Source organism: Ursus americanus, chromosome 10 (genome assembly GCF_024610735.1).
Source record: "Ursus americanus isolate L20-20 chromosome 10, mUrsAme1.1.p, whole genome shotgun sequence".
NCBI lineage: Eukaryota > Metazoa > Chordata > Mammalia > Carnivora > Ursidae > Ursus > Ursus americanus.
This window is the reverse complement of record NC_142136.1, coordinates 13085135-13107963: the sequence shown is the minus strand read 5'-3', so window position 1 is coordinate 13107963 and position 22829 is coordinate 13085135. Positions and strand designations below refer to the sequence as shown.

The 22829-nt window shown below is 43.7% G+C and overlaps 1 long non-coding RNA gene across 1 annotated transcript in view; it reads right to left on the bottom strand.

The window, feature by feature from the left end:
• LOC123800952 (uncharacterized) overlaps positions 1 to 22829 on the bottom strand; it is a 35790-nt gene that overhangs the window by 9961 nt on the left and 3000 nt on the right. Inside the window, exon 2 of the long non-coding RNA XR_006782071.2 lies at positions 9460 to 9587. This is a non-coding gene — a long non-coding RNA (uncharacterized LOC123800952). The remainder of the gene's footprint in view (positions 1 to 9459; positions 9588 to 22829) is intronic.

Below are 22829 nucleotides of genomic sequence, written 5' to 3'. Positions count from 1 at the left end.
CTTCTCCCTTGTCAACCTGCCATCCTCAACATCAGCTTCTACCTCAAAGATGGGCTGCTCCAGTGTCTGCCATCATGTTCATAGACCGACACCAGCACCAAAGCAAAACAAAACCAAACCAAAGGTAGACAACACGCAGCCGTGTGCCCCCTGAATTCCTGAGGTTCTCCTGTAAGGGTAGGGAAATTGATATTTGGGAAAACAACTAATGCCTCGCCACATATATTTTTGGAATTCACTCAGATTTAGGGGACTATGATTTTTTTGAGTGTGCTGTGGTCATGCTTTCCCTCTCCATCTCTCAGAGGAAAGGTCTCTCTTTGTCTAGCACTTGAAGCACCTTTAATTTAAGGGAAAGACAGACATGGAAAATAGAAATGGCAATACCACGTGGCGAGTGTTATCAACATACAAAGGAAGAAACAGCTCGTTTGGCCTGGGTGACTGTGGGATGGAGTGATCGGAAAGGTGTCACAGAGGAGTAACATCTGCCCGGGGAGCTGACGGCAGTCCTGGTGAAGGGAACAGCTGATCCCAAACTCCTGGAGGCAGGGAAACATGGGGCATGGTTCCTGAAATGCCAGGGGGTGTGTCTGAAGCTGGAAGGAAGGGGCAGAAGGGTAAGGAGGTGAAGAGCAGGAGGTGAGGCTGGAAACGGAGGCTTGGAGTCAGACCGTGGGGCACCACAGACCACAAAGTTTGGACTTCCTCTTTTGTGGGGAGTGAGAGTGGCTATTCCAGGGGAGGGAGTTGGTAGAATGTGAGCTTCTCTTCGAGGCAGAAGGCACAGGACATTATAATTAGGGAGACTGGACACAGAGGAATGGTGTATGGGTGTATGTGTCATTTGCTTTTGTCACCCAGACCCTGGATCCTCTTTCTACAGCTGGGGACTCCTTATGAATCCAAGCCCCACTCCCATTAGAGAAGTTGGAAAATGCTGGATCCTTTCTCATCCTCCCCGCTAATACATGTGGGCACCTGATCTGTGCTCAATCCATTCCACCTGCCTCAGACTTTGACTCAAAAGATAGTAAGAGGGAGGGCAACCAACTGTCCCAGTTTGCTTGGGACTGTTCTGCTTTAAAACTGAAAGTCCTACATCCCAAGACACCTCTCTGTGTCAAACTGGGATGATTGGTCACTCTAGCAGGAACCACACAGAGAAGATAATAAGAACTTTCAGAGATACACAAGCTACAAAGTCATTGCGAGAGCAAAGCTGAGAATACACAGGGCCTGATCAATGGTAACAGCAGTAGGCTTGGGGGAGGGAGTGCAGGATGGGGGGTGGGGGTGACAGCTTCTGCTTCTAGGTACGAGGAATCAGCCCAACCTAGTGATGCGTGATTGTATGGGGAAAGACGAATGGTGGAGGGTCAAGAGTCAAGCATAGCTGTGAAAGGCGCCATTTAACAGAGAGAAGGTTCATTTACTCTTGGCCATGCTAAATTGAGAGTCTCTGGACAACATCTAAGGGAAGATTTTCATAGGCATTTGTCTAGAATCCTCTGGAGTCCAGTAGATGGAGAAACAGCACATCTAGCACAGTAACTGGTACATAACCTACGAACATTGTGTTGAGTTCTCTTGACTCTTGGGTTGCTCTCATCAGCATAGACAGAACACAATTCTCCGCATGCAATAGACACTCAAGAAGGATGTGGTGATTGATTGAATGATTCATTCCTTAGCTCAGCACAGCAGACATATTTGATTCATTTTTTACTTATTGATTCATTTATTAGTTGTTAAATACAGAAACCTTTTTAGAAGGCATAATGTCCGGGGCGCCTGGGTGGCACAGTTGTTAAGCATCTACCTTCGGCTCAGGGTGTGATCCCAGCATTCTGGGATCGAGCCCCACATCAGGCTCCTCCTCTAGGAGCCTGCTTCTTCCTCTCCCACTCCCCCTGCTTGTGTTCCCTCTCTCGCTGGCTGTCTCTCTCTCTGTGTCAAATAAATAAATAAAATCTTAAAAAAAAAAAAAAAGAAGGCATAATGTCCTTCTGTTCACCTGGTCCCACTTTAATTTCTGACTATTAGGATGTTGTGTCCATTGCTTGAATCAAGTAAATGTGGGTAGCTTCACAATCTTTTATAAATTCTAATTCACATCAAAATTCCTATATTTTTACATCCTCAAAAATATTACTGTCCCTAAAACCAGAAGAATTATGCTATAAAAAACTACATTGAAATAACAAAATTTTAAAAACTGAGCCAAGAAGAGAAGAAATCAGGGTAAAGAAAGCCAAGTTTTTCATTATTAGTTATTATGATTATGATTATTACCATAGGTAGTTTGGGAGATATTGCTCAGAAGACAACAAAGGTAAGAACAGAATCAGGCATAAGAAACATTTTCTCTTTTTACACCATTTTTATAAGTAAAGACCAATGGGGAGAAAAACCAGTCAATTATCGATATGGGGAAAAGGCAAATAAAATAAATGGAGGGTTTTTTTTAAAGCAGTATATTTGATAGCTGGTATTTATTACAGAGCTTGTATTATGTATTATCAGGCACTGTGTTAAACATACAAAACCTCAAACTTGTTTTAAGTTTTAAGTGTTATTATTACACTATTTCTTTATTGCTATAAAATGTCAGTAAATGCAAACACGCAGCAATGACAAATACAGTAACAATTAAGGCAAAAAAGGGCAGAAAGAGCAGATGAAAATTTCTAGTAACTTCCCCCACACCTTGACCCTGGATGATGGTGATGAAGATGATCATAGTGATGGTGGTGATGATGGGGGTGGTGATGATGGTGGTGAAGACTTCAGAAATAAACTTGGGAGGAGAAGCGTAAGGGGTAGAACATAGCTCTTAGTCCTATGTCCTTAATACCCTATATTTCTCCTTTTAGAAGTAACCCATATTGGGGCGCCTGAGTGGTTCAGTTGGTTAAGCCTCTGCCTTCCGCTTAGGTCGTGATCCCAGGGCCCTGGGATGGAGCCCTATGTCAGGCTCCCTGCTCAACAAGGAGCCTGCTCCTTCCTCTGCCCCCCGCCCCGCTTGCGCTTTATCTCTCTCTCTCTCTTTCTCTTTCCAATAAATAAAATCTTTAAAAAAAAAAAAGAAGTAACCCATATAATTGGTAATTTAGAAAATGAGTCCGCCCCCACCTCCCAAGGGGCCCCAAAGGGTAGGAGAGAATGGATGTGTCTTCCTTCTCCCTGCGGGTTTCCTCAAAAAGCAGACCTAGAAATACCCACACTCAGTGCGAAGTTCTCCACTTTCTTTACGGATAAAGAAAGTAACTGAGACCAAAAGACAATGGAGAACTTTGCCAGTGAAAGGTTTTCTTTGTAAATGAAAGGTTTTCTCCCCCCAGCTTTCTGAAGGCAGCAGGTGCCTGGCCACCGAACCCCCGGACGCGAAGATGGGGTCGGGGACCAGGCAGAAGCCTTACCCTCCTGTGCACACTCCGGAGGAGTTGCAGGCGCCCCCGCGAGCTGAGAAGGTGCAGGCCGGACTGGTGAAGGGGCCTCGGCCAGGAGAAGGAGACGCACTCCTCTACTGCGGGTCCCTGGCGGGCAAGCATCGCGGCACCTGCGGACCCCGGCATTCAAAGCCGCCCCCCATGCGCCGTGGGCCCTGCAGCGAGGAGCGGCCCCGCGTCGGGCATAACCACTGTGTCTGGGACTTGATGGCTCCGTGTATTCGCACGCGAGAGGAACACAAAAGGATCTAAAATGGGACGTTAGCGTGAAGGAAAAAGAATACTGAGGGATCCGCAGCGGGAAAGGAAAGATGGGGGTAGAAATGGAAGGTAAAGACAACGATGGTGTAAGACAGGGAGAAGCAGCACAAGAACGGGGTTGCACAGGGGGAGCAAATTAAAAGAGGAAAAAGGAAGGGAGACTAAGTCTGGGGTTCAGGAAGGAGGAGAAAGTGGAGAGGATGCCGGACAGATAGGCAGTCTGTCCCTTTGCCCTGTCCCTTGCATCCTGCTCGCCAAACCCTTACTCCGCCTCTTGATTCACAAAGGCGAACGTGCAACATTGAAATGTGGCAGAATGATACTCTAGCAATTTCTTTTTCTTTAAGAATTGCTACTTTTTTCTCTGCAGGCCATCAGAATCCTGTGAACAGAGGTAAATAAAAACCAAGAGGATGTCGGGAACCCCCAAACGCCCCTGAGCATTCCTAGAGGTTTGATGCCGGGAGCTGATTGACTCACCAATATCGAATGTGGATGCAGGTGCCGCAGGCTAGTCCGGGTTCTCGCCGAGCCCGCTGGGATTCGCCAGCACAAGCCCACCTGCTCTCTCCTGCAGAGCGAGTAAAGCCGATGGTCCAGTGATGCTACTGAACCGAGTCACAGAAATCTCTGCGGGCTCCCAATATGCTGATTAAGCGGCGACCACAGTGATGCAAATGTCATTGCTATTTTCAGCACCGTGCTAATGAATTATATTTAACTACATTAAAAAATAATGATTTGGAAAGGCTACAATTATGATATTTAAAATATAAATTGTACCCAATGGATATTAAATGTGGGCTTTGCATTTTCCTGTGCATTAGGAGCCTAACAAATATTCTTTTATCCCCTGGAAGAAAATGGGCAAACAGACTGATCAAATAGCTTCCGCCAAGCAATTAAAACTTTCCATTACCATATGGAAGGATGTATGAATTGTTCCAAAACACTTGTCTCTAATAAGGATGTGTTAACATCTGCCAACAGAGGTACAGGAGTTAAATGAGATGGCAGTGGAGGGATTAAGAAGTAATGGAATAATGTTTTTCCAGGAGGACAGAAAATGTGTCACTTATCCTGGAAAAGAAAGTCATGAATATATATACTGTATGTATGTGTGTGTGTGTGTGTGTGTTTATGTGTGTGTGTGTGTGTGTGTACAATATTCCCCATCTTATCTCAACAAAGGCAGGTTTACTATCAAGGTAATTGTCTTAGCTTGGGTTGCAATAAAATACTACAAATTGGGTGCCTTAAACAACAGGAATTTATTTTCCCCCATTTTGGAGACCGGGAAGTCCAAGATCAAGGTGCTGGCCCATTTGGTTACTGATGAGAGCCTTCCTCCGTGGCTTGTGAACAGCTGCCTTCTCATTCTGTTCTGGAAGGTATGGGGTGGGAGGCAGAGAGAAAGAGATCTTCCTCTTCTTATAAGGTTAACAGTCCTATTGGATTAGGAACTTGACTTCTGATCTCACTTAACATTAATTACCTCCTAAAGGCCCCATCTCTAAATACAGTTACATTGGGGGTTAGGGCTTCAACACATGAATTTCTAGGGGACACAGTTCAGCCTGTGCAATAATGAAGCTTAGACTCCAAAGCTCTTTCTTATGTATTTCCTTTTGAAGTCTCTGACCTATATCTGTGTTTGTAATTCTAGGTGTTTTTCCATAAGCATCAGGTCTCACAAATCCCAGAACCACTCTAAAGCTCAGGTCACAAAGTATTTAAGGATGCTCCAGATATATATAAGAAATAAATAAACCATGTACTGGGATTATGTTATCACATGCAATATTCAGATATGCCAAGATACTGGGTGGGGCTTTTCCTGTTATCTTAAAGCTGTTACTAAGCCCCAAAGCTGAGGGGCGCCTGGGTGGTTCAGTTGTTAAGCGTCTGCCTTAGGCTCAGGGCGTGATCCTGGCATTCTGGGATCCAGCCCCACATCAGGCTTGTCCACTGGGAGCCTGCTTCTTCCTCTCCCACTCCCCCTGCTTGTGTTCCCTCTCTCGCTGGCTGTCTCTCTGTCAAATAAATAAATAAAATCTTAAAAAAAAAAAAAAGCCCCAAAGCTGAGAACCAAGTATTCCACATGCTAACCAAGATGGCAGCAAATCTCCTCAACAGGGACTAGCCCCTAGGCCAAAGGACAAGCACTGATTCATACACAGCTTCTCCCACCACCACCTCCCCCAGACAGCAAAGAGAGAAGGCAAAGAGTACAGGATCAGGTACACCTCTAAGCTATTTCCTCTCGAAAGGAGAAGGGGCTGTTTTCCCTCTCTAGAACCGAGGGCTACATATTTCATTTCCCAGCTGGATTTTGTGATGGTTAATTTTGTGTCACCATGGCTAGATTGTGGTGCCCAGTTGTTTGGACAAACACGAATCTGGATGCTGCTGTGAAGGTTTAGATGTGATTAATATTTAAATCAGTTGACTCTGAGTAAAGCAGACTATCCTCCACAGTGTGGGTGGGCCTCATCTAATCAGTTGAAGGTGTTATAAGTCCAGACTGATGATCCCTGAACAGGAAGGAGTTCTGTCTCCAGACAGCTTTTAGACTCAAGACTACAACATCACCTTTTTCCTGGCTCTCCAACCTACTGGCCTGCCCTACAGATTTCAGACTTGCCTGCCTCTACATAAGCCAATTCCTTAAAATGAATCTCTCTCTCTCTCTCTCTCTCTCTCCATATATTTATATAAAATATATAATTATATTCATAATTATATTCAGATATATTCATAAGAATTATATTTGTGTATGAATATCATTACATATAATATATAATTTTATTCATATATGAATATAATTATATATAATATATCCTATATATAGGGTATATGTATATATATATATACACACACATCCTATTGGCTCCATTTCTCTAGCTGAACTCTAATACAGATATCTGGTCAGCCAGCACAGGTGCTAGGCTAACACCTGAACAGCAGAAAGGAGAAATAGAGGGAGCTGGAGGGGCAGATATGTGGGATTTGGAGGGAACAGTTATTGGGGTACCGTCTATACTCGTACCTTCTGCACATCAGGTGTATATGCTATGAGTTTCTCTTCAGTCAAGCAGGTACTCTAGAAGATACCTGGGCTTCCACCATCTTGCCCAGCCCCACAGAACCTGCCCACAGCTGAGCCTTGGGACACAGCCAGCATAGGGATGCCTGCCGGACAGAGGGCCAGCACCACGAGCTGGGGACAAAGCAGCACCCAACTAAGAAGAAGACATTTCCAGTTAAATAAGGACCAGCGGCCCTTCCTGTCCACCTTCCTGCCATACACCCTGGAGGAGCTAAGGGGAAGTTGTGTGGACCAGCACAACAGCCCGCCCCGCCTCCAGGCAAGCACTGTCCAGCAGAGGTTTGCATCCTGGCGGCCCAGGAGAATCACCTGGAGGTTAGGAAAAATGACCGCCCCAAATCTCTTAGAATGGGAGACATTCAAAAGCTCCCAGTTGCAGCCAGGGCTGAGAACTATCTTTCTTGTTAGTGCCACAGACAAATGAACCCCTACTAAAATAAAGGGAGCGAGGCAGTTTTGAGGTTGGATGTCTTAGAGTGAACAAGAGCATCTGAAATCCCAGAATGAGGCTGTTCTAGTAACTGTAGGGGACGGAGAGTTATGGAATCCAGCTAACATGTCATCACAGGATTCAGTACCCAATGTGTCCCAGTAACCTCTAATGGATGGAAAGTTATGGAATCCACCTAAGATGTTATTGCAAGACTCATTACCCAATAGAATACTATCTTTGGGTGGCAGTCATTGATACAAATTAAACTGAGAAGAGAGGTTTCATGTGCACCCTAATGAGCTGAGGTGTCTATGCAAACAGGTTCCAAAGACATCACTTCATATACTGGCCGGGGCTTCAGGCCATGCCATCCACTTTACAAATGTTCTTCTAGAAATCCAATAGCCTGAGAGCTTGGTTCCCGATAGGCGAGCGGGATTATAAATGCAGAATTACGTTAGTGTTACTCAAGCCAGAAATTCACATTTTCTCCAAAGCCGGTGCCTCCAGCTGGCCCCTGCTCTTCTCTAGACACCCAACAGCTGGTAGCCCAAGAGGCAGAGCAAATTTTGGCTCGCACCCATTCCTTCCATCTCTCCCTCTCCATCTCCTGCCCCAGCTCCTCACATCTTCACACCAGGCAATGAGAGGATGTCCACCATATGGACCTTTCTTTTGTTCCAGTGCTCCCTTGGAAACGTGAAGCGTGGGGTGATGGTCCTTTGTGTTTTGTCATTTTGTTCTGCCAACGACCCCGCCCTCAGATACAGACACAGAGAAGGTTATCAGGGCTGGAGAAAAGGATGGCATGGCATTGCATTTTCTTTCCTCGTTTCACCCTCCCTTTTTACTGACTTTCTGAACGTTGGTCCCTTCATCCATTTCCTTTGTGATTTTTTTTCCAGGCTTGCTGTAGTGGCAGTGAGTGTTGTGATGGCCAGAGGGGAAGTTAGTGAGCCCATCCTTCACCACTAAAATAAATTTAGTGATCGCCTGCCACCGAAAGGCCTTCATGCATAAGTTGGATGTGAATATGCCGTGTGGGTGTGTATGTGTGTGCACGCACATGCGTGTTTTGTACTGCTGCACCTTGATGGAGAAAAGAGCCCCTCAAGGCAGAAGCCGTGTACATGAGTCTGCATTGCAAACAGGATAATATTTAATATTATATAAATGATAGCATGATCCCTTAGGAAGCATTTTTACTTTTTGAAATAATATGTGCTAATTATTATTATATGTAAAGCAAGCAGTAATATTTGGCAACATTTTATTACTTATTTAATACAATGTGCTGGAGACTATAAAGTGCCCTACACACACTAATAGATTTCCTTTTCACAGGAAAAAAAAATCCCTTGAGGGAAGAGATCATCTTTCCGTTTTACAGATAAGAAACTAAGACCCAGGAGAGATGAGTAACTTGTAAAGAAAAGGTGGAGAAAAAAGAGAAGACACAGATGAAAACCCATCTGCTTCTATGAACCAGGGTGAGAGTCACCAACGCCTTCATACGAAATAAAGACCTATTGGCTATTGGGAGTGTATCTTCAGATGGATTTTGGAGAAGGTGGCTGCAGGAAAATCAAAGATAAACCTAGCTAACATATTCTCCTGTTAGTGTTAGGGCCACATTTGCCCGGAGCAAAGTGCAATCTCGAGGAAATATCCCGGGCAAGATTCATAGAATTCGTCTCTGCCCAGAAATTTAGGAATAATTTCATTAGCCCTCTGACCCTCAGAGCCACACACTGTAATGGGCAGTCCGCTGTTCTAAAGCCCGGCGATGGCATTGCCCAGCTTCTTTCGTTGATCAAGTCTGATATTTATCAGCACTCACGATTCAGCAATTTTTATGTCTTCACCTGTTTTTTCACCTGTTCAGTGTGCACTGAGAACAGTAGGTCACCACCTTCTTTTTTATAATTATTTTTCATAGATTTGATGGCAGCCACAAAACCTCTCTTCACTCATGAATAATCTGGGTTCTCTTAGTTTTGATTTTAAGCCTTAACATTTTGATGAAGATTAAGCAAGATTTTGATTAAGTCTGTGGCTCTGTTCCCTGAGTCTCCTCCAAGCTTTTTCACATCACTGCAAAAGTTGTGGAAGCCAGAGCAAGACAGAAAGTTCCAGGCCCCACCTCTGCCCGCGCGGCTGGATGCTCGCTGCTCAGGTAGGTGCTATCGGGTTTCTTCACTTACCCCGAGCCTTCCCTTGCTGAATCAGGACAGCTTCGGACACCACGGGCATGTCACCTAGAGCCATGTCAAGGTCCTTTCTTCCCCATGTCCTCATCAAATTACAGTCTCGAAGCACTTGCTGTCAGAAACTGAAAGGGATATGATGATTAAGACTATGGTTAAAAACCCTACAGTGTTAGGGCAAATAAAATCAGCCTTCTCAACTCTAATTCGAGGGGTCACATGGTGAGTGTTCCAAATATGTTTGATGATTGAATAAACTAACAAATGAGCTCATTTAACTTTGCGAGAATAACTTATTTGCATGCTCGTTTTGTACTAACTCCATCATGCATTTCTGACCTGCAAGGGTGGGGGGTAACCTGGAAGAATCCTGTAGGGACCATTGGGTTGTGTGTAGTGACTCTGCAATTCGAGGTTCTTATCTTAAACATATTTTAACTGGGGACAGCCTTTCTGCAGAGGTGTCTTAAAACCAAAAAATTTGTCCGGTATTTCTGAAATAATTAAACAGTGCACATGCAAATTGGAGGGCATACAGGAGTTATTTAAGAAGAGGGGCACCTGAGTGGCTCAGTTGGTTAAGGGTCTGACTCTTGATTTCAGCTGAGGTCATGACCTGGATCAGGCTCTGTGCTGGGCGTGGAGCCTGCTTGAGATTCTCTCTCTCCTTCTGCCTCTGCCCCTCCCCCACTCGTGTGCATGTGCTCTCGCTCTGTCACTCTCTTGCTCTCTGAAAGAAAGAAAGAAAGAAAGAAAGAAAGAAAGAAAGAAAGAAAGAAAGAAAGAAAAAGAGCCCAAGCCTGCCCTAACATCGGAGTGAGTTACCATCCTCTTCCTCAGTTCTTGGATGTTCTTACCAGCAAACTGCATACAGATAAAGACTCTGGAGTCAAAGACTCTGGGTTTAAATTCATGTGTAGACTTCGGAAAGCTTTTTTGTCACTCCAAGTTTCAGTGTTCTCCTCTTAAGGTGGACAGACTATTAGCACCTTCTTCACAGAAGGGTTGTCGTGAGGGTCAAATATGCAATTAAAGCACTTAGAATATTATTTTTTTAATTTTTATTACTATTATTATCCACTGTCTTAACAAAGGGCAGTCTAAGGTAAAGAAACTAAAAGTATTCAAGAATAAGAAAGCCAGGGAGGGGATGAGGTGCCCTGTTGGTTACCAGGACGCCATCACTACCTCACATTTGGAAGACACATTTGGAAGACACACTTCAGGTAAAATGCATTGTAGGGAAAAAATGTGAAAACTTTTAAGCAGACCAGAAAGATGGCTGGGTATCTTCAATAGAAAACTCAGTGTTGTCTAAGGCACTTTCTGGGTTATCTGATTTCATGGGATCTCTGCACTTTTCATTGTTTTCGAACTATTTTACAATGCTGTAAGTTGTAGAAGAGTTCACCAATATTTCTCGTCCATAGACACATGCAAATGAGTTTTGATCCCCATGAAATTGCAGCTGATTCCCTGTCCTTCCCTCCCCCCCCCCACAAGCCACTTTTGCACCTCTTTATAAATCCATTTTGCATGATTTTCTATCTATATACATATGGTTCTAAAAATTCATCTTTGAACCAGTTGTGACATCTTACTGGTTTCCTCATTAATTAATGAATTAAATAAAATCTCTGGTGTGTGGTTTTTTACATTTGTATGAGAGTCATGGCTAGACCCTATTTCAAACATTATCCATATAATAATTTATGCCCAAGATGCATTCATCCATTTGTTCATTTACCCATCACAGTGACTGAGCACCAAAAATAAGGAACTATGTTGGAATGCACGTGCGATACAAAGACGAATGCGCATGGTCCTGCTCTCCAGATGCTCGCAAAGAATTAGGAAAGAATTCTAATTCTAGACAACCGACAAGCACCTTGCAAAAAGAGAATGGGGACAGAGAGATATTACGTCTGCAGAGGAAGACAGAAGGACCCATGGAAGCATTTGCGGTGATTGGTGCCTTGGAGGATTCCAGGTTTCAAGGATATGGGGAAGATATTGCAGGCAAGTACCTGGTTCCACCTGGCCAAACCGAAATGTATAAAGTAGAGGGGTAGGAGACAGAGCCAGAGAGTTGAGTCACGTAAAGTCATGGAGAACCTTGGATACTGTGCTGACGGCAGAAGGGACCCACTGAAGTTTCCCTAGCAGGGGAGCATCCTGGGGAACCCTAGAATGACACCACCCCCCTAGACAGAGGGTAGTTCAGAGAAGAAGACCCTTGACTCCAGGGAGAACAGTTAGGGTCAACTGCGATATCCAGGAAAAGTTGGTGATGAGGCCCTGGACCAGGGCGACCATACAGGGCATGGGAAGAAAGAGACCCAGGTGGGTACTGTCTGACCGCCACCCTGACCATCCTGGCATTCCACACCGCAACAGCAAACACCGTGAAATTTCTGCAAGTCATTTTCTCTCTCCACCGGTGGCTTTCCAACACCAGCAAAGCTGTGCTCTTTATGATTCACTCTATTTCCATGCCCACCCTTCAGCCACTGCCGTCTGGCCTCCCTGCCCAAAGGGCAAGATCTCCACCTTTCCTGTGCTCCTGCCTGCGGGACCTAACACCCACTGCTTCTCAGTAAATGCTTTTAAACGACACTGAACTCTCTGCTCCAGTGCATCCGGAAAGTGCTCGCACTTGACCTGCAGAGGCGTCACATCCCGGGTCAGCAGAATGCTCTCCTGGGCTGTTAATGCCTGATCAACACCCTTAATCACGAAAATAAGCTTCCGGTCCATGGTATTTTACAGGTACAGGTGCAGAGATTTCCAGGCCCGCCGAGTGCACTCGGGCACCATGGCAACCGGCGTGTCAGCTGGCGCGGACCCTCCGCAGCGTGGGAACAGTCAGCTCTCCATCCATTTCAGCGGACAACAAAAACGAGAGACGTTTTGTCCTGCCTCTGCCTCGTCCTCTCAGAAAACGTTTGGCAGGTCCCAGGGTAGTAACGAGGCCGGTCTTTATGCTTGGGGAAGGTTAGGGTGGAAATGACAGCCCACGCTGGCTGGAATGCTTTTAGTCCATCTGCAAAGGTTCCCTTCTGCTGGCGCTCTCCGCAGGGGCTGGCGGGGCGCGTGTGCTGGCTGTTGTCACACATATGTTACTTTAACTTGATTTAAAATCGTCTGCCAAAGACTTTGCCCCAGCTCTGCAGCCCCACATTTCACGGGCTTACTAAGTAATGTGCATTTCGTGCTTACTGTTGTAGCCCTTTGCAAGAAATGCCTAAGGTACCAAGAAGTTATTGCTTTCAGGGGTGTTCTACAAGAGATGGAAACTCAGGGAAAACTATCTGAAGCAAACCTGGGCCTGTAAAGTCTTATATATGATAATATGGTTCTATTCTATATAATAATACAGTTCTATTCTCTAATCTCTGTCTTGTCTCTCTGTCCCTGTCTCTCTCTCTGTGTGTGTGTGTGTGTGTGTCTCTTTCTCCCCAGCACTTGGCCTGAGTCCCTCCTATTCCTTATGGTACATACAAGGGCAGCCTTAGGCAGGTGCAGGCTGACAGCCCCAGATCGGCAAAGCCATGGCAAAAAGAGAGCATCTTTCTGCCAGTGTGTGCATAGAAAATCCCAGCAGAGGGCTCTGATTGGCCTGTCCAGGGTCACATGTCCGTCTTCAGTGGGAACTAGGAGGGACCAAGCAAGTCAGTTGCCTACCACTCCGGCCAGAAGAATGGGTGCTATGATTAGCAGACCCAAAAAGACCAGAAGGCAAGCTATTACAAGAAGAAGGGAGGAGATGGTGGCCACATCCAAACAGCCCGCCAAGCCAAAAAACGTGTGAAAAGAAAAAAATTCTCAACTGACTTGCACTTCAGGCTTCGCAGAATTTCCCACTTTCAAGTACAATGGCTGTAACAGTGGGGGGTTGCCCAAGTCTAGAGGGTGCCATTAATACTTTATGATTGATAAGGGCCTGCCAACGATGCCTTTCCCGAGAATACTGTCCGAATTCCCCCCTGGCGGTGCGCAACCTCGGGGCTCTGCTGGTCCCTCCTAGAGGAAGAAGAAAAGAAGTGGTGTCGGAGACTGAGATCAGACAGCCAGAGACCAATTTTCAGCATAACTGGAGATCTAAGAGAAGCCAAAGTTCTGGAAGATGGGAGGTCACCAGGGTGTTCGCAGGTCATACAGGCAGGGAGCAACAGCAGCAGGAGAATCGATCATGAAAGGCAGGCAGCCTGGCTGAGACAGGTACTGTTTGCCCCCTGGCTCCCTCTCGATTTCCAGAAGGCCATGAACATTCTGCATTTACAGGAGGTGACTCCACCTAGAGGAATCGTGCCTCCAGGGGGGCTGAAGTCAGGAGTAGAGGAGGAGAAGCAGGTGTTCTTGTTCGTACCAATATGGCTCCCCAGCGGAGGGCACTGCTCCCCAGCCGAGGGCACGGCCCTCTGAGAGCCACACGTCATTATTATGTTTGGATTTATACAATCAATATCCATTTCAATTTGCTCACATGTATTTCCTTTTCTCTTTATTTTTTGGGCATTTGTATGCTTTCATCTGAAATCATTTTACTCCTGTCTGAAAACCCACTTTTAGCCTCCTGTCTGAAGAACCCTTGTAGAATCTTCTACTGTCCTCCTACTGGTGACAAATTATCTTAGTTTTTGCCTGTTAAGAAATATTTACCTTGTCTTCATTTTTAAAAGACATTTTATTGAGGGACATCTGGGTAGTTCAGTTGGTTAAGCCTCCAACTCTTTTTTTTTTTTTTAAAGATTTTTTTTATTTATTTATTTGACAGTGAGAGACAACCAGCGAGAGAGGGAACACAAGCAGGGGGAGTGGGAGAGGAAGAAGCAGGCTCATAGCAGAGGAGCCTGATGTGGGGCTCGATCCCAGAATACCAGGATCACGCCCTGAGCCGAAGGCAGACGCTTAACCGCTGTGCCACCCAGGCGCCCCAAGCCTCCAACTCTTGATCTTAGCTCAGGGTCGTGAGTTCAAGCCCCACATTGGGCTCCACTGGAGCCTACCTTAAAAAAAAAAAAAAAGATATTTTGCTGAATATAGAATTCTAGGTTGACAATCATTTCCTTTCATAATTGCAAGTTCCATTCCACTATCTTATGGCTTCATTGTTTCTGTCCAGAAGGTACAGGCAATGTGTCCTTTTTTGCCTCTGGCTATTTGTAAAATTATCTCTTTGTCTTTCATTTCAGTGCTTTGAGTCCAGTACACAACAGTGAGGGTTTTTTATTCATCCTCTGAGGTTCACAGCCCTTTCTGAATTAGTATTATCTTTCTTCAATTTTGGAAAATTCTTGGCCAATTTTTCTTCCTATTGGCTTCCACCACATTCCCTCTCCTCTCTTTCTGGGATTCCAGCTTCACTTAGATTAGACCTGGTCACCACACCCCACAGATTTCTTACACTCTTTTCTATCTTCTGGTTTCTTTCAGTGTTTTAGTCTGAATATTTTCTTCCAATCTTTCTTGCAGTTCACGAAGAAGCTCTTAAGCAATGTCTAATTTCCTGCTAAACCCATCCATTGCTCTCTCCTTTTCATGGTAAAAATATACATAACATGAAATTCACCATTTTAAAACCATTTTAAGTGTGCAATCCATTATTCTTTTAGTTGTATTTTTCAATTCTATGATTTCCACTTTTATGTTTAAAATAATTTTAAATTCTCTTCCTCAATCTTCCTTGAAGTATATTAAGCATAGTTATTCTAAAGCCCATAATACCTTCACTAGCTGGGACCACCATAGATCTATTCTATTTTGTCTGTTTCTCTGGGGTTTTTGGTCAGTTCTTGTCTCCTTGAATGTAAAATTATCTATTTGTTTCATACTGAGAATATATATTAAACATTGTGGAGGAATCGGAGGCTCTGTTTGATATTATCTTCCTGCAAAGATTTACCTAACGTCAGACCAAGAAGTCTGACATTACCAAGCATTAGTGAAGATATGAAGCAATAGAAAGCCATACATTTGCAAAATAATTTCGCATTATCTAGGCAAGTTTAATTTTGACTTTTTGTAATAATCCATTTTAAAATGGGAAATGAGACCCACAGAGTTCAAATAACTTGCTCAAGATTACATTGCTTTTGAGGTCAGGACCCAGAAACACCCCTTGACCTATTTGATGCCAGGGTTCATGTTCTTTCCCTTATACACCTATCTCCGATGTTCAACTGTAAACAATTCCGCTTAAAGAACATCATGACCTTTTTCCCCATCATCTCTTACAAAGTGATATTTCATCAAACCAATTCCTTATAACAAAGACTATGTGACCACTACTCACTACTCTATTCTCATTGTCTAGAATAGGGCCTAAGATGTAACAGGGGCTCCAACATCATCTGTTGAGTGACTTGCCTACAGTCCCCGCAATTCTCAAGGAGCAGAGGCACCTATAACCACCTGTCTGAATCATGTGATCAGACCAGGACCTCAGCACCATTCTCACTGGCCATCCAACCTTATAGGATGGAAAGTATTTTTTACACAATTCTCCTGAGTCAAAGACAAGGGTTGGTTGGGGCGCCTGGGTAGCGCAGTCGTTAGAGCGTCTGCCTTCAGCTCAGGGCGTGATCCTGGTGTTCCAGGATCGAGCCCCACGTCGGGCTCCTCCGCTGGGAGCCTGCTTCTTCCTCTCCCACTCCCCCTGCTGTATTCCCTCTCTCACTGGCTGTCTCTGTCAAATAAATAAATAAAATCTTTAAAAAAAAAAAAAAAGACAAGGGTTGGCTGAAATGTAGCAAGTGTTTGGGCAAGTGGGGTGAAATTATCTTCCCCTTGGATATCCCTTCCTAGCAGCATGAGGACCCTAGCCTGGGGCTTTGGAAGCCAGGGGAGATGGGCATAGATAGCATACAGATATGTTCTCACAGATCAATGTCACCATCAACCTTCTCGAATCTAGACACCTTCCTCCGATTCATACTAGCAAGGAAGTCCTTCTCATTTTCCAGAAGAAGGAGGAGGAAGAGGAAGAAGAAGGAGAAAAACAACCTACCTCCAAGCAAGAAATCTCGGAGTAACTTTCAGAGAGCACTATCCTTCACCCTACCTCCAGTCCAGGCCAAATGGAACCATTACACATTTTCATCAGCTCCCAAATCCATCCATCTCTCAGTCAACTTCTGTTGTCCCATTGGTTCCCATCTTATCCTGCACTCTTGCCCCTCTTGAACTTCCTCCTCTTCATTGACAGCTTGCCCACCTTCTCCCCCAAGTTGTCACTAGCTGACCCAAACCTTAAGGCTCTCATAGGAGGTGTGGGAAGTTGGGATATGAAATAGGTGCCCACATGAAACAGGAAACTAAAGTTTTCCCACATCTGGTCCCAAGACCCAACAACTATTCACCTGAAATGCTGCAAATACATTCCCCCAGCAGGGCTGGACTACCGGGCAGTCATTTCTGAATCTATACTCCCAAGACCTCTGTTGCCCCTCAAAGAAGGAATATTCCAGAAGAGCAAATAGCTCCCTGGCAAGTTTTCAGTTCTAAGTGTGAGTCAAAGATAATTTTGCCAGAATTAATACTAAATGTTTTAATTTAATTTAATTTGGTAAGTTGATAAAAGCCAAGAGGAGGACAAGGGCATTATTATTCCAAACCTACTAAGAGGCAAGAGCCATAATGGTGTGACCAACTCTCTATTTCTTACTATGCATTTTCCATACTTGAGATCATTCTGTATAGACAATTTGTAATTGCCTTCATTTTTGGCTTAAAATTATTTCTTTATTATCTTACAGGTTGTTTTAAAAATCGTATATTTGTACTATTTTAATAACTTTATAGTACAGTGAAGGTACTCCTTAAAGGCTCCTAATATCAAATATTTCTTTTTTTTTACCCTCAAATAATCTTTATCGTCTACTTGGCACCTCGTTCTTAAGCCTCAGAATTCAATGACATTTTAAAAAACTTTGAAGTGCCAATATCGTCCTTTCAACAGAGCTCAGGAATCTGATTACAGCTCTCTCAGGGAGTGATAGTCTCTCACACATTTTTTTTTCTCCTTATAGCACATTTTCCCTACTTTACATATTTTCCCTTCTTGCAATTTTTCAAAATCAGCTTTGAACTGATTTTAAATAGATTTCTCTGTGGCAAGGTATTCCTGTGCTATATTCTAATCATCTTTAAGGACATTTTGGAATTATATCAGATTTTAAGTAAGAACTATTTAGGAGATTTATGGAGGGCTGGCAGTGCTGCATGGACAACTTTGTTTGGCAATAAGAAGGAACTGCAATATTTGAAAACAACACAAATGCTCCTTCCCACCTCAACATCCAGGTCTTAGAGCTTCACATCAAAGTTCAGTGAAAATATTCTCACTGGTGCAGGATCAACTCGCGTGTCTTGGAGACAGTAAATCAGGCCTCTGTCAGGTGAAAGGTACAGGCTCCAAATCTGTTTCCCCTTGCGCACTGCAGTGTGGCCCTTATGCTGCATTCAGCACAGAGAAATTTGCTGAGAGGTGCTTTCTGGGGATGTAGAAGTCAGCTGCATGCCTTTGCAATGTCTTTCCGTGGCCAGGCTCTCAGAGACCGCCTCACACAGCTCTGCCTGAAATCCAGCTGAGCCCAGCACCCACCCTTACACACAGGTGCCAGGCTGGGAAGGGGCTAAGCAGCTGTGGAAAACCAATCCTAATTCATTCCATAAAAGTCAGGTAAGCGTTTTCTGTGTGCCAAGGTCAGTGCTAAGTGAAAGCTAGTGAGATGACTAAGACATGATCCTTGCCCAAGTTTACAGTCTCATGACGGAGCTACGTACGTAAACGAATAACCATAAGGGATATAATGATGATGTGAGGGGTAGGTCCTAAGTGTAGGACAGAACAGCAGAAGCAGTGACCTCTGCTTCACAGAGGCAAGTAAACAGTGAACAGAGGAAGAGACACTTGATCTGTATCTTGAAAAGTGAGCAGGAATCAGGGAGATCAAAAAGGGAGGTAAACGAGTCCAGGGAGAGGGGTTCCAATAATAGAGTATATTGAGCATCTTACCACATGACAGGCTCTACTCTAACTAAGCCTGTTCTGCATATTATCTCATTTAATCCCCTCAGCAAATGCTATAAGGCAGATTCTAGCCTAGTCCCCATGTCTAAATGAGCCAACGCACAGAGAAGCTAAGTAACTTGCCCAAAGTCTTACTTGTAGAACCTTCAAGAATAAGACACATTCAGGTAACTACCCATGATTTCAATACTGCTGGAGCACGGGGTACGGTAGCAATGGGGCTGGAGAAGAGGCTGCAGCAGGAAGCTCCCAATCTCAAAGGGCCTTCAATATCATGCTAAGAGATTGGATTATAATTCTGCAGCCTATAAAAAACTAAATATATAAAGTTTGTAAAGACAGAACTGATAACTAAGGACAAAAAAAAAAAACCAGAGTCAGGAATCCAATTAGGAGACTATTAAGAAAGTCCTGGGAAGGATGGATGAGTCCTGCAGCCAAGGGTGAGAAAGAGAACAAACCTAAGAGACTTTAGGGCGGTTGGTGGTTCCTGTTCTTCAGAGTGTATGGTACCAGTTCCACGGCAGGGTCCAGACTCAGCCAATAAAATCCACATCTGACCTACTTCCCAAAGGACTGGAAAAGGAAATAGGGAAGAAGGAAGTGTGGGGCCTGTGGCAACCTCACTTCCTGCACAGAGCATCGGCTAAACTCTCACAGTCTCCAAGAAGGGCTTTCCACTGCTGAGGATGGTGGTCCCATCTTCCAAGAACAAACCAGGCAGAAGACCCAGCTCCTGGGCCCGGGGGTCCCCATGCCCACGGTCACACACCCCAGCAACACAGAAATTGGTCCAAGAGTGAGATGTGATTATGGAAACACCCTTCTCAATGTTTTTATCTTTCTCTTCCAGATCTGCCAAAAGATAGAAGCATAAAATTGCTTAAGATGAGAAAAACCACATAAATAGAACTTTTGTGAAGAGTTTCATCAATATAGAACAATGAATGTACGAGAAAACAGTATTCTGGTTGCTTTGTTTTCTTATTGGTTGATTACAGGCACTGCGTGTGAACGCTGACTTATATTCTGTGGTTATTCCTTCAATAAAAACTAAAACTTCAGCTGTGTTAGAAAATGTGAGGGTGTGTATCATTTGTCTTTCTTTGGCTAAAGTGTAAATACAAGAGAGCTTTATGATTAACTGATTAAAAAGAGGAGAAAGCTTCATAATTAGGTTTCATAGAGCTATAGATTTTGCATTAAGTGGTTTATTACAAAAAGTTGGAAACATTGATCTGAGACATTAGACCACTGTGATTAAATTTATGGTACATTGGGAATACTTGGGCCAATTATAGGATTAAGGGTCCACTGTGGTGATATAATTCCACCTAAATGGAATTATAATATGGTCTATCTGGGGGCGCCTGGCTGGCTCACTCAGAGGAGCATGTGACCCTTGATCTTGGGTTTGTGAGTTTGAGCCCCATGTTGGGTCTAGAGATGACTTAAAAATAAAATCTTTTTTTAAAAAAAAGGTCTATGTGGTAGTTACTTTAAAACTCTTGACCCTGTCCCTACCATATTCTCATTTCTTTAAAAAATTTTGCCCACTGAGGCGCACCTGGGTGGTTGGTTAAGTATCTGCCTTCCGCTCAGGTCATGATCCCAGAGTCCTGGGATCGAGTCCCATGTCGGCCTCCCTGCTCAGCAGGAAGCCTGCTTCTCCCTCTCCCTCTGTCCCTTCCCCTACTCATGCTTGCTTTCTTTCTCTCTCTCTCAAATAAATAAATAAAATCTTTAAAAAAAAAATTCGCCCACTGAAAGGAACTGGCACACTTAGCTTTCCATAACTAAAGTGGAATTTAAGACCTCATGTAAGTTTCAAATTCATTTGGACAAGTTCATATTTGTAATATTAAATATAAAGTAAAAAGTTTTTGATGTCTTCCAATAGGTAGTTTTAAAAAATAACTGATATATTCATGATGGAATATTATACAAACACTTCTAATTATGTTTTTTTGCATCTATTGAATTACTTGTAAAATGCTCACAATGCTATGTTAAATGGAAAAAAGGCACGATATATAACATCATGTTCAAAGTGATCCCAAATACATGGGCTTGTATATGTGCTTGTGTAGATATCAGGGGGGCTGGAGGTTCTGGAACAAAATCTGAAAGAGTTTCACAGTCATCATCCTTGGGGACAGTATGATAGCAAATTCCTGTTTTTCTACTTATTTATGATTCCCTAAAATTTTGGAATTTGCGATATTATATATTAATATGTCTTTGTTCTAGAAAAAAGTCATTTGTAAACATTGTCCTTCAAAGGAACTCTCAGGGAGCCCACACAATTCTTGCAGTGTTGCTGCCTTTGCTCACTTCTGTAATTATGCCCAAATCCCATCTACGGCCACAAATCAAAGCCATGTTTCTACCTTATAACCACATTTTATTTTTTGTCTTCTTTTGGAAAAATGTTCTTATTTTATTTTCACGCACCCATTTTTATTCAGTAGCCTTGGCGTCAAACAACATTTGGCTGATTCTAAAAGTCAAATGTGCCTTCTTCAGACAGATTTGCTATCCTGACGATACTGAAAAGACTGTCTGAAGGACTCTGCGTGAGTCAGCTCAGGCTGCCAGAACAAACTATCCGAGACTCAGTGGCTTAAACAGTAGAGATGATTTCCTCACAAGTTCTGGAGGCTGGCAGCCTGGGCGGTTTCCAGTGAGGTTACTGGCTTGCAGGTGGCCTCCTTCTCTGTGTCCTCACAGGGCAGAGAAAGAGCTCTGGTCTCTCTCTCTTTCTCTCTTTTTTAAATTTATTTATTTGAGAGATAGAGAAAGAGAGCAAGCACTAGTGGTGGGGGAGGGGCAGAGGGAGAGGGAGAAGCAGACTCCTGGCTGAGCAGGGAGCCCTATGTGGGGCTCTGATCCCAGGACCCTGGGATCAGAGCCCCAGCAGAAGGCAGACACTTAACAGACTGAGGAACCAGGCACCCCTCTGGTGTCTCTTTTTATAAAGATACTAATCCTTTTGGATCAGGACTCCACCCATTCTTATGACTTCACTTACCTTTAATTACCTCCTAAAAGCCCTATCTCCAAATACAGTCACATCAGGGGTTAGGACTTCAACATACAAATTAGGGGGAGGGGGTAGACATTTCAGTCCATGGCAGGCTCTGAAAGCATTTTGAAATGAAGATTTTCAAACGTTTTGAGCATTGCTTGCCGTAAAGCATATTGTCTGCCCACTTTCCTAACTGTGAAGACAACACCACTTATTCAGATGAACACGTTTCCAATGCCTTGGTTTTATAAAATGATTTGCCATCTATTCTGGTAGAGCTCCTATTCCTTTAATGCCCATTAGCTCATATCTGATTGAGAAATAGGAACGATGCTTATAGAATCCAGAAGTTGAGTTGCTTCTTCTGAGTACAGAGTTTTTCATTCAGTCAAGAACAACTTTTCTCAGCATTAAGAAAAAAAGTCTTAGAAATACAGGAAGATCTTAAGACAAAAGCTTCAAATACCATCGAAGTGACTTTAATGCAATCAGTGGCTGGTTTAATGACTTCATAAACCACAACATTTATTTTAAGCCTATTTGGGGAAGCTACAAATACAGATGAAGAAGCTGCAGACATTTTCCCCCTGTTAAGAAAAACCGATGAGAGAACGTTACCCTGGGTTATATGGTTCATGCTGATGAAACTTGGTCACTATTGGAAACGAGCCATGTATGAATCCCAGGATTCTAAACTTGCAAAAGGGGCGCCTGGGTGGCACAGCGGTTAAGCGTCTGCCTTCGGCTCAGGGCGTGATCCCGGCATTATGGGATTGAGCCCCACATCAGGCTCCTCCGCTAGGAGCCTGCTTCTTCCTCTCCCACTCCCCCTGCTTGTGTTCCCTCTCTCGCTGGCTGTCTCTATCTCTGTCAAATGAATAAATAAAATCTTAAAAAAAAAAAAAAAAGCTTTAAAAAAAATAATAAAATAAACTTGCAAAAGACCGATCCTGGGTCCATAGACCCACACACACGTTTCACAAGGTCAGTGTTATTGTGTTATTGTGTTATTGGATTATTATTGCTTTTATCTGTCTCTGCTTACAAAATGCTGTTGATTTGGAAGGACCTATCTGATCCCATTTTCCCCATAATCCGTGTTATTAAAAATAAAAGGTTAAAAACCCTCAATTTTACAGAAGACAGGATTTGGAGGAACACATTATATGCAGTTGTTATAAAAATGCCTGTACATAAAATATTTTATATGAATAAAAAATGTATTAATTATAATATTTTATAATCACTCCTCTTCCCTTCCTTTCAAAACTTAGCTCTAAGGGTGGCACAGTCGATTAAGCATCT